At 32.9% G+C, this 13254-nt stretch overlaps 1 protein-coding gene across 12 annotated transcripts in view; it reads right to left on the bottom strand.

Moving 5' to 3' along the window:
* The window catches only part of ADGRL3 (adhesion G protein-coupled receptor L3), a 923733-nt gene that overhangs the window by 708464 nt on the left and 202015 nt on the right, over window positions 1-13254 (bottom strand). For all 12 annotated transcript variants that reach the window (XM_043906659.1, XM_043906657.1, XM_043906653.1 and 9 more), the window contains exon 2: window positions 2292-2360. The gene's annotated coding sequence lies outside the window, so the exon portion shown is untranslated. The remainder of the gene's footprint in view (window positions 1-2291; window positions 2361-13254) is intronic.

A 13254-nucleotide genomic window follows, 5' to 3' on the forward strand; every position in this document is an offset into this window, starting at 1 on the left:
CTATGCAAAAACTCGAACATATATGTTCATAGCATCATTACTGATAATAGCCAGAAAGTGTTAAAGAACCCAAGGTCCATCAACTGATAAATAGATAAACAAAATGTGATTTTATTACTATTATCCATGCATAAAATAATTGTCCTGATTCACACAAGAGTTGAAACTTGAAAACATTATGTTAAGTGAAAAGAGCAGATACAAAAGTATTGTATGATTCCATTTATATGGTAAATCCATAGCAGCAGAAGATAAGTTAATGACTGCCTGCTGATGTGATGAGGCAGGAATGGGGAGGAACTGCTTATGGGTACAATGTTTCTTTGAGGAATGAGAAAATGTTTCTAGATTAGATAGTGGTGACAGGTACACAGCTCTGCAAATACACTAAAAATCACAGAATTATATACTTTAAAAGGGTGAACATATGGTATATGTATTTTATGTCAACTAAAAAACCAGGAAACAAATACTGTCTACCACTTAATACTGTAAAAATTTCAAAAATTTTCCAGAAATTTCATATTTGGGGGCCAGTAGCAATCATGATATTAAATATTATAAGGTTTTTGTTGTTTCTCATATTTCTTAATGAAAATAGGCATCAGAAGAGATTTGAAAATTTTTTTCTCACAACCTTATGGATACTTAAGCACTCTAGAGACAGCTAAGATGGAAAATTAAGCTTTCGTCTGGTAAACATGATATGTTACATGAGCTGCTCCAAATCTACTTTTCCAGATTCATCTCTTAACATTGTACTATCACATGTGTAATCCCTCAGTCCTTCAATGGCCATCCCTTTCTTCTTTATGCACCCCTTCACAAGATATTGTGTTGATCTGGAATGCATGGCCACCCAGATGGCCTCCCTTTCTCTCTATCAGCAACCTCTCTCAGTGAATTTCACAGCATGCATGAAGGTTTCAAGGGCCTCCAGCAAAAGTAAGCTCTCCCATGGCTGTTTCCTTAGCAGTTTGCTACTGACCCTTTTAAAATATATATAATCACTTCTATAGAGCTTCATGTCTTTCTCATTAGCCTTAACTTCTCTATAGCAAGCACATACAAGTTTAGCTTGGCTTAATTTTTTTTTAAAATGATTAAAAAAATGATTCAGACGGTTTTAAAATTTATTTCTTTCACTAAGTGCCAGAAAAACCACTTTACTCAAGTCAATAAAAGAACTTCTGTGAAATTTATATTGCAATGTATAGATAAGCTAGTAGATTCAATCACATCTATTCTGGAAAAGAGGGATAATGTTATTTGCTTGCTTTGTAAAGGAGTGGGCAGAAGAGAACAGTGACAAAGAAATTGTAAAAAAATATCTAAAAGAAAGAAAATCAAGGGGAAAATTTAGTATCTACAAAGGTGCCTGCAATGCTTTTATAGTCTTAAGTCACTCAATATTCTTCTTAGAGTAAAAAGAAAAATACAGAATCTTTGAAAACAGGCTTATAATGATTTATAATACATAACAATTATATCCTCAATTCAAAATTAGATTAATATGATTTTAATATAGAGAAAATAAAGTTAATATTTCTACTTTCAAGCTGCATGTTTATAATAGTGTACATTTTAGAAATTTCTAAATTAAGGAATTTAACTTTAGTAACTTCAAGAAGAAAGGAAATTCCAATTTTACCATTGAGTAATTAATTTTGTTTTCAAATGATTTGCTGCAAAACAAACTACATGTACTGGCCTACTGTAATACTCCTTACAGTCTCTTATGTTGTACTGCATACATATATTTATGATAAATAAAAACATTACTTTTGAAAAGAATGTGCTTTACATTAAATAGTCTGGTCTATAAGATGCATACATTTATTTCCTAATATTCATTTTCACCATCATGGATAGGTAATTGAGAGCAAATAGAACGGATTAAGCAAAAGTGACTTTAATGAATTGTCATATACATGTACTAATTTTTTTAAAAAATCTGTATAGTTATCCAATATTACTTAGGAGTGTAAGATAGCCATATGCTTTTCAAAAGTAGAACACTGATGAAATTATTTTTAGTAGCCCATTTAGTGTGCAAATATTTAGAGTACAATTCCTCACAACAAGTACTTTGTAGTATATTATTTACATATTTGTTCACAAGCAATGTCAATTTAATTTCCAAAACTATGTAAAAATTGCATTTCAATAGCCCATCAAACAATATGTTCAATTTTCAGTGAAACAAATAAAAGCATATACTAACTCGAATATATTAAATATACTTTGAAATTACTAACAATCATGATTGGCAGCAATAATCTAATAATTACCTTAATTTGCGCTTCAGTTGCTAAAACTCCATATTTTTTTCCTCCGATTTACTGAACACTTAAACATTTCTGTAAAAAAAAATTAATTAGATGATGAGAAAAAATACATACTTTATAGTTATAGGTGTAGCACTATTTGAGTATATATGTATTTCTTATTGTTTGTCAAATGTATTTTTCCAACAAAGGTTAGGGTATAGCTGCTAGTCACAAAGTTATGTCTGACTCTTTGCAATCCCATGGGCTGTAGCCCTCCAGGCTTCTCTGTCCATAGCAGCAGAACCACATATAAAAACAAAATTCAATTCACATGTGATTTGTCTTCCTTCACCATCTAATTTACTCTAATGTTCAGTGGGAAAATTGAATGAATTTGATAGGTATGGTGCTTAAATATTTTCCCAATTAAATGAACACACAGGGTTTTAAAATAAATTCTGAGGTTTCCAAGAAATTTTGGAAACTTTTAGCTAAGATCCCGGGATATGTTTAATCACTTTTATTACTAGAACTATTGTGGGAAAATATTGGAGGAAGACCTTAATATATCTTGCTACTCTATTAGACATATACACACAAACCCCAAAAATATACATGATCTGTGTATTTATGAACAAATAGATAGTGCTTAGGGGCTTCCCAGGTGGTGCTAGTGGTAAAGAACCCACTTGTCAATGCAGAAGACAGAAGAGATGTGGGTTTGATCCCTGGGTTGGGACGAAGGGAGAAGGGCAGGACAATCTACTCCAGTATTCTTGTCTGGAGAATCAATCCCACAGAGAGAGGAGCCTACGGGCTACAGTCCATTGGGTTGCAAAGAGTAGGACATGGCTTAAGTGACTTAGCACAGAACAGCACACATAGAATGTGATTATAATAATTTAGAGAAACTCAGACTTTAAAAGTATTATGAAGGAATAAACAATAACATTAAAGTTTACTTAAATGGCAAATTTTAGTCTTTATTTCCTGTAAACTACTATAGTATCTCCTATTTATCTTTTTATTAAAATAATATCAATGTCAGACATTTTATTCAAAAAGAAATAATATAAACACACACACACACACATATATATATATAAATTTTTAAAAGGAATAATGTCCTCCAAGGTATTTCTTTTGGTATTTCAGCATTTTCAGTGTCATGCAACAAGTTCAATTTCTGAACTTTACAGTGAGTCCATTTAATGCTTTATACAAGCATCACCTATTTCAATTATTATGATATTTGGTATTCTTTATGCTGTTAGTATTGTGCTATTAGCAGAGGTTAAGTAATCATGTACATGCCAAAACAATGACAAAAGCTATTATCTATTCTAGTATCTTGTCCCTCAAATAGATAAAGAATTAGTTATAGGCAGAAAGCCATTAGCATAAAATTAAAGTTGAGTTTTCCTTTGCAGACATTATTGATTACCATCAGATACATATGAAAACAAGCTAGTGGAAAAATATTCACTAATAGAAGCATTATATTTTGTTTCGATTTAAAAACATGAAAGCAATGGGACCGGCTGTTTTCTTCAATGAACATCAACTCATGTTAGGCATAAGCAACAAGGAGTGGCCTAGCGGAAAAGGACTGCAAAGCTGATCTTTAAAACCCATCCCAGACACGCCCAGGAGAGCTCACAGATAATGCTACAAAAAAAAAAAAAAAAAAAAACCCACAGAGTCTTTTCCAACTATTGCATGTGGGCCCTAGGCACACAGTAGATACAAACTAACTACGGGTGCTTCCTCAAGTAACCTTAGGCAGCTAGGAGCCCATTAAGGGTTCATAAATATTCTATACATAAATACATCTGATTATAGCAGACTGAATTTTGGGAAGACTCGCACAACAGAGCCTGCTGTTATTTAACTCGCAACTGTCAGTCAGCCCGTTTGCATTCCCTTTCCTGAGTGGTGATGGGTACAAGTCCCATTTTACACAGTGCACAACCAAGAGAATGAGGTTTGAAGCGTGAAAAAGGAGACCAAGAGAGATCATGAGTCCTTCAAGGTTGGCCTGCTCCCATGTCTTGGTGGGGTCTGTTTAACAAAAGTTCTGCCTGCGTGAGCTGCAACTGAGCTGTAACTTCCCTGCTGGTTTAAACCCTTCAGTCCACCATTTCAAATCTTTGCTGTAATAAGACAAGAACCAAGCGAGCGAAACAAACAGACCTGACAGAGGGACTGGAGAAGCAAACAGAGATACCAGACCAAATAACACTGTCCTCAGTATAAAGCAACAAGGCTGAATTTCCTTTCTAATTAGTAAACAGGTCTAAAGGGAGTTTTAAAAGAAGAGTTGCTACAGTTATTTTTGATCAAAGTGATTACTTTGAAGGAAAACACTCATGGAGGCTATAACAGCTCAATGTGTTTATATTGACATGTTTTCATTAGTGTTCAAAATTTATATAAATACAATTAACTGAGTATCACTGCAGTATTTCATTGACCTTTCACATTTACTATATAAAGTGTCTACTCATGACTTCCATAAACTTTCTTTTGTTTTTCCCTTATTGACTTTTAGGGTTATATACTAATTCTGAAAGTAATCTTTTGTTGGTTAAGTGGTACAAATACCTTCTACTTGTGGCCTGTCGTTTCACTAATTTTAATAATATTTTCTGATGAACATCAAATTCCTATTTTAATGCTATCAAATTTGCAAAATATTTACTTTAAAAATATACTTTTGGGGTCAGTTCCATTTGTTTTGGGGTCTTTCTTTTCTGTAAAAAGAAGGTATATTTTTAAAGTAAATATTTTACAAATCTGATAGCATTAAAATAGGAACTCAATGTTCACGAGAAAACATTATTAAAAATGAACTTTCCCTATCCAAAAATAAAAGTTATATAAAAACCAATTCATGTCTCTTTCAGATCTGGTTTCCTCAGTGTGTATGCCCAAAAGTGGGATTGCTGGGTCATATGGCAGTTCTATTTCCAGTTTTTTAAGGAATCTCCACACTGTTTTCCATAGTGGCTGTACTAGTTTGCATTCCCACCAACAGTGTAAGAGGGTTCCCTTTTCTCCACACCCTCTCCAGCATTTATTGCTTGTAGTCTTTTGGATAGCAGCCATCCTGACTGGCGTGTAATGGTACCTCATTGTGGTTTTGATTTGCATTTCTCTAATAATGAGTGATGTTGAGCACCTTTTCATGTGTTTGTTAGCCATCTGTATGTCTTCTTTGGAGAAATGTCTGTTTAGTTCTTTGGCCCATTTTTTGATTGGGTCATTTATTTTTCTGGAATTGAGCTTCAGGAGTTGCTTGTATATTTTTGAGATTAATCCTTTGTCTGTTTCTTCATTTGCTATTATTTTCTCCCAATCTGACGGCTGTCTTTTCACCTTACTTATAGTTTCCTTTGTAGTGCAAAAGCTTTTAAGTTTCATTAGATCCCATTTGTTTATTTTTGCTTTTATTTCCAATATTCTGGGAGGTGGGTCATAGAGGATCTTGCTGTGATTTATGTCAGAGAGTGTTTTGCCTATGTTCTCCTCTAGGAGTTTTATAGTTTCTGGTCTTACATTTAGATCTTTAATCCAATGTTCATCGCAGCACTGTTTATAATAGCCAGGACATGGAAGCAACCTAGATGCCCATCAGCAGATGAATGGATAAGGAAGCTGTGGTACATATACACCATGGAATATTACTCAGCTGTCAAAAAGAATTCATTTGAATCAGTCCTAATGAGATGGATGAAACTGGAGCCCATTATACAGAGTGAAGTAAGCCAGAAAGATAAAGAACATTACAGCATACTAACACATATATATGGAATTTAGAAAGATGGTAATGATAACCCTATATGCAAAACAGAAAAAGAGACACAGAAATACAGAACAGACTTTTGAACTCTGTGGGAGAATGTGAGGGTGGGATGTTTCAAAAGAACAGCATGTATACTATCTATGGTGAAACAGATCACCAGCCCAGGTGGGATGCATGAGACAAGTGCTCGGGCCTGGTGCACTGGGAAGACCCAGAGGAGTCGGGTGAAGAGGGAGGTGGGAGGGGGGATCGGGATGGGGAATAAGTGTAAATCTATGGCTGATTCATATCAATGTATGACAAAACCCACTGAAATGTTGTGAAGTAATTAGCCTCCAACTAATAAAAAAATTAAAAAAAAAAAAATAAAAAATAAAAAAATAAAATGGGAAAAAAAAAAAAAAAAAAACCAATTCATGAGCAATTATTGAAATTGTCAGTTGTAAGAGTTAGTTAGATGAAGTACTTGGATATGAATACTAGATTGCTTAAATTAAAAAATAAAGTTAAATTAGACCCTGCTGTTGATAAAATGTAAACAAACACAAATATATCAAAATGGAAAATAACATAACAATAAAGTTTGAGTCTCTAATTTAAAAAAACACAAGATAAAGACATGAAAGTTAAAGATAAATCTTCTGATCCTGAGACAGCAAGTTTAAAAAATAGACTAGCTTCTTTCTTTTCTCCCTTCTTTCCTTCTTTCCTTCCAAAAGTAATTAAGTATTTATCCTGTGTAAAGGCACTGATCTAGGTACTATGGATTCAGGAATGAACCAAACAGACAAAAATATCACTTACAGAGTTTACATTTTGTTCTCAATGGAAACTAAGAACAAAATGAGAAAAAGAGAGGAAGGGGAAGAGAGTTAAGTTTGACTTTATATTCTTAAGACTTTTTAAAAACATTTTTAAACTTTAAACACTATTTTCTGAACAATTAATATTGTCAGTGAACTTAAAAAATATTTAAATACAGTAAAATTTTATATTCTGCTTAAACTTTAGAAAAATTTTCTGAGGTTGGTATAAATGTTATGTTCTTTATTTTACAAATAAATATTCTGAGACACTGAATGGTAAAATTAGAATTTGCTTACAAATATTCCAGATTCACAGTCTAAACCCTCAAGCTATTCAAACAGCATTATACTGATTATTACTATCCATATATGTTAAGAGCACATTTACAATGAAAGACAGAAAACAGGCTTCCTTAAATGAATTTTTCAGGAAATAGTCATCTCAGAATTTCCTAAGATTCATGACTTTTAGAAGATATATTCATATTCTGATATTTAAATGAGATTCCCCAGGAAATCTCAGTAAAAATCAGTCTGGAATTAAGATGAAATGACATTTTATTATAATGCCACCATATCCTTGTGTGACATTAATTCAAAAGTACTTGACAACTCCTACTCAACTGTCCAGGAAAGGTTCATGAAGTGATAAAGAAGTGATATGCACAAACATATTTTTAAAAGATCATTTTAGTGTCAGTTAATAGATGGTCTGCAGCCTAAGATGAGGGATATTTTTAAAAGGTCAATGAGAACTTAGATTCATATAAAAATACAATAAATCAAAGAAATTATCATAAGGCAAATTTTTATCTATGAGAGTTAGAGCTCAATTCATTTTTAAATTAAACAAATAAACACTGGGTACCACAATTTATTATCTTACTGTAAAAGGAAGTATATAGTCTTCATATCTATCATTTCAAATTGTTTGGAAGTTAAAAAAATATAAGATTAAGCTTTATAAATAGATACAGTACAACACTATTGACATTCTACCTCCATGAGATCATATTATTCAAATCATTTTTCCAACTACTATCTTTCAGTCTCTCAATCTACTAGTCTATGAGTTATCTTCAAATATTTTCTACTTAAGCCCTTATGGATGACCATTACTATGTACTACTATATTATTCTCTCTGTGGAGTGTTTAGATTTGTTTTTCACCTCTATTTCCAGTATCATAATTATCCCAGCCACATGAAGCAGGCAGAGACCAAAAAAAAAAAAAAAAAAATTCCTATTTTACAGATTAGAAAAGGCAACTCATAAAGATTATCATGGCTAGGAATCCAAAGTATCGGATACTTAGTTTGGCCACCTGTTATTACATGTTGTCATCACTGGCCCCTCCATCTGTCATACTGCAACAGGACTTGATATTCTTGGAGTACCATCTATCCCTCTCTTAAATCTATCTGCAAGAATAATCTAAGACCTCATTTTCCTCACTAATCCAAAAAAAGTCCCTATTATTTTCCATAGAGTCTTTTTGACACTGTCTACACCATTAAATAGAATTTTTCCATCAGCCAGCTTGGGTTGCTGGCTGGCTCCTCAGACAGAATATAGCTAAGATAGAGTACCTTGTTAATGTAAACCCCATGAATTTAGCCTGAATACTTTGTGTACAAACACATCTCTAAACTCATGGTGCATTTTAAACTGAGTGCAAAGTTTAGTTCTAAATGCACCATATTTTTCACACGTGATAGTTTAAGGACTCAAGAATGTATGCCATTGTAGAAAGGAGAATTCCCAGGTGGCGCTAGTGGTAAAGAACCTGCCTGCCAATGCAGGAGACATTAAGAGACATGGGCTCCATCCCTGGGTCAGGAAGATCCCCTGACATAGGAAATGGCAACCCACTCTTCTTGCCTGGAGAATTCCATGGACAGAGGAGCTGGGTGGGCTACTGTACACACAGTCACACCGAGTCAGACACAACTGAAGTGACTTAGCACATAGAAAGAAGAGTGTCTTAAGGGAGACTTCTAAATCAATTATAAAAATAGTGTCAAAATTTATCTATTTCAGGAGTTTGGAAATTGACTAGTTATACAACAGATTAGGTGCTTAAGCCAGAAAAACTACTCTACTTTTGGTAAGAACAGTAGGGATGCTGTGGCATTTACACCTGGGAATTTCACCATCTTTTTCCTAATTTAAAAGAACTGAAAACTATACAAAGTCAGTTGTCAAACCAAAACAAAATTAAAATAAAAATAAAAAAAGAAAGAAGTTTGGAAAATCTCTGGTATTTGGAAATTTTTAAAATTTTTCTAAACATCCAATGCATCAAAGAATAAATCACAAGAGAAATTTAAAAATACTTTCAACTAAGGAAAACTAAAACACAACATGACAAAATTTATGGATTGTAGCTAAAGTACCACTTAAAAGCAAATACATAGTTTTAAACACCTATATTACAAAAGAAGTTTCCATATCAATAACTAAAGCTGACACCTTAAATAGAAGAAAAGAAGAGCAAACTAAATGCAAACTTAACAAAACTGAGAGAAAAATAAAGGAAAGAAGGGATAATGTTGACCAAAGACCAATGTTAAGATGAATACACTCCCACTAGTTATTTTATGTTAAAAAAATTTTCATGTCTTTTCTAGCCCAAAAGTGTCTTCATTTTTAATGTGAATAAATTAGTCATAAACTTCTTCCCCATGAAAAAAAAATATAACATGTTTTTTGGAACAGTCAACAGATCTACAAAGGATATAAATTATATACAGTACATGACAACTCATAGTTTATTAGGGGAAAAGTACACAGATAATGCAAAATAGAGAATAATCTTCAAAGATCAATATATCATCCAACATTTTTACTGATCAAATGCTGAATTTCTTACATTTTGTTTAGATGAATAAAAAGTAAATTATAACTAAAACAAGACAAAGGAAGAAATATTATGGTGACAAATACATTGGTTGCCTACATATAGAGAATAGGATTGTTAGATAAGATAAAGTAGAATAGTATAGGATAAACAGACACATGGAAGGGAAGGGAAAACTCTTTATTAGTGTCCACTGTATACCTCGTCTCTGTGGTTAATATAAAGGATTAGAACAGTGTGTACAAATTTCTTACAGAGAACAGTTTTTATTTATTAAAATCAAAACCAAAGAATAGGCCTTTTACTTTGTCTGTAATTCAATTACACACAAAGATTGTTTCTGCCCCACAGAAATGGTAAATTCCTGAATAATCAAAAGTTCATGGCATATATCATACCAAAACTCTCGTCTGGGTTAAGGCATTGCATTTGAGTGGTAATTCCTCCATGGGTCTGCTTTCACTGCATTCTTTTGGCCTTGATTATGATACTAAAAGGCAAGAGTTTTCACACCCACAGGTACCTCCTCCTTAGGGCTTGGCCCACTGAGTCATAGATGCTTTAGCTTGTTCCTATGTAAGGAACTCTGCGGCTATCACCCTATGGCATAAGGAAGAAAACATGACCTGCTGTGAATAATTCACCGTCAAAAGGAGTTCAAGCACTCTATTGCTTACAGGAAAAATGAGAAAGTTCCTATGATGGGAGAAAAGTTGGTAAAATACACAACAGATGTGACTATTGAAGGTTAGAACCAATACTATAAAGGACTCAATTCATAATAGAAACTCTGTGTAGGGAAGATGGATTAATGGCTGAGGTCTGCAGGGCTTCCTGCTTTCCCTTTAACACTTCTGCATTACAAGTAGTCAGCAGCCCATTGCTCTAACCCTAAGAAGAGTTGGTGGAGTTCTAGGAAGATTATTTCCTAAGCAATGAATATTCTTTGCATTCTCTTCTTGAGAAATAGCTTTCAAGTTATCAATATAAAAAACATCATCCAATGTAATCTCTTTCTAACCCTCAAAAATGGTTATGTTTTAACCATAATAACACATATTTGCTTCCTAATCATGATTTGCAAGTTCTATAATGATAGGCGTTATCTAGCTTCTGTCATTTATAGTAAAAAGTGCCTACTCTATATACTTTTAAATAATAATTTTCTGGTAGAATACTCTAAAATCCACTTCATTACTTATATCATGAAGTATAAGTTGTTAAAAAAAATATACATATTTATATGGTCTCTAACAGAGCAGTACAAAATAATTTGACCAGTTTGCATTATAAGTAATGAAATATACAATAATTGATTACCCAAGAATTTTTATTAAAAAGAGGATTATTTAGATCCATGTCCATTTATTTCAACTTCAGCAGCTATATATAATATCAAATTTTGAATAACAAATGTTTTAAACATAGGAGTTAGAAAAAATGTGGTCTCAGAATTCTTTTTAAAATATGAAACTATGATTCCTAAATTATACAGAATTAATTTTCAAAATATATACCTCAATCAAGTGATACTGATTGCTACTGCTTCTTTGAATATACATTTTAAAGCTCATAATGTGTCCTTTTAAAGGTGGATTACAAAAAGAAAAAAGTACAGTCACCTTATTCTTTATATGTATTTTTGAATGGTTGCATATGAATTCATTCATTTTGAATATATTGCAGATATTTGCTATTTAAATGATCTCCAAATAACATTTTAATACAATGCATAATAATCAACTTTCAATGTATATTATTTAAATACCCTTCAATCAATACATCTCATTACCTTTGATACCAGTCAAGCAGACACTAGAGCCTAACATGAAGCATGAGTGTTAGAATGGTATTAACTTGAGTAAATTTCTGAGAATTATCTCAGAAATATGGGTGTAGAAAAATTTGTCATGTTTTATCTCATGTTGAAAATTTTAACAAAAAACTTTAACAAAAAGCACACTGAAGCAGAAATGCTGAAATATAAAAAGATATTTTCCTTTAAGCACTATCCTATTCTTAGTTATCAGGTTTTCAGTTGACAAAAATGTACTTTCCCTTCATGGTTAATTTAGACAAACAAAACAGCTTAACTTCAAATGATTATAAATAAGGAAAAGAGTCTAAGAACAAGTTAGTGTGCCACTCTTTCTATGAAATAGTGTCAACACACACATGATTGAATTTTTTTTAAAAGTGTTACAGAACTTTCATATACTTATGCAGCTTCTGACTGTTAGCTCCAGAAAAATGATTTTTATCTCCAATGTCTGTGGAGCCAAATTGTCAGCTGCTATCAATCCCAAGGAAAATCCAATATGCCAGAATCCACACAGAGTTTTACTAACGATGAAGACCTGGCGTCTAATGAAGTGTTCTCAAAGGTTTAAAAGAGTTCGGACTGCCAAGTCAGACATTGAATCTCAGATGAGCTTTTTCCAAAAATTCTCATTCCACTGGTCATTAAAAAAAATCAATAAATGTATTCTAACTAAAGTTTAAAAAGCTTCTGAGAAGTGACCTCTGCCAAAGCCTTTTGGGGACATTCCAACTGTGCAAAGGGCAGAGTATGGGATCAAAAAGCAGAAAGAAAGAAAAAGAAAGAAATGCTTCTCACAAGAGGAAAAAAAAAGAAAAATCTGGCTTCGGGACCAAAAGAGATTAGCTTACATATCAAATATCAGATTTCCATTGCACCACACTGCTCTGCTTTCTCCTTTATATTTTTTTTTTCTGTCCCATTCTTACACTGCCTATAGCTTTATTCCTCACTTTGTGTAAGATTTCAAGCAGAAAATTTTGAGCACTGAGATCTTTAAAGCGATGTACATTATATGCCACTGAAATAAGTTCCTTATCTGAGACTCCACCATCTGGAAATCAGATCAATCTAACAAACAGTCCTTAATCAAGAAATATGTTGTAAAAGAAAATACAGTGCACTAAAACTCAATGAGCCTGACCCACAGAGAGGCCTTCAGTCAACTCTTATTATTTGTGTTCTATGGGGTCCGTCAGGTAGAAATCAGAAGTAGAGGCAGCACTGTGGCATTCACCGACTAACCACCACCACAAACACCCAAAGCTCCAAGGCAAACTGAAATCTACCTACAGAGAAGTTCGAAATGGTTTTATTCAAAGTATCAAACATTTGGAGCTCTGCCATTTTTATCAGATGGGGGTTGCTTCCAATTTTCAGAAGCTTTTCTCTGCAAAGAACACAATACCCAAATCAGATTTCTACACAACTGCATTTTTATTCATGTTCAATTCAGTAAGGTCAAACTATGCTAGTGTTAAATACAAGTAAAAGCTAACACCCTTGATAAAGTTTAAAGGATATGTATACACATAAGTGTGTTTTGTCCATGCCTTTTCAAGACATGATTTTAAGCATATCTATTTTATTTATATATATTATGTATATCAAAAGAAAAGCATATAAACCCACATTTTAAGCTATTTAAATACCACATACCCATGAAGGGGGAAATTCATATCACTCCTTCTAAA

Source organism: Cervus elaphus, chromosome 6 (assembly GCF_910594005.1).
Source record: "Cervus elaphus chromosome 6, mCerEla1.1, whole genome shotgun sequence".
Lineage (NCBI taxonomy): Eukaryota > Metazoa > Chordata > Mammalia > Artiodactyla > Cervidae > Cervus > Cervus elaphus.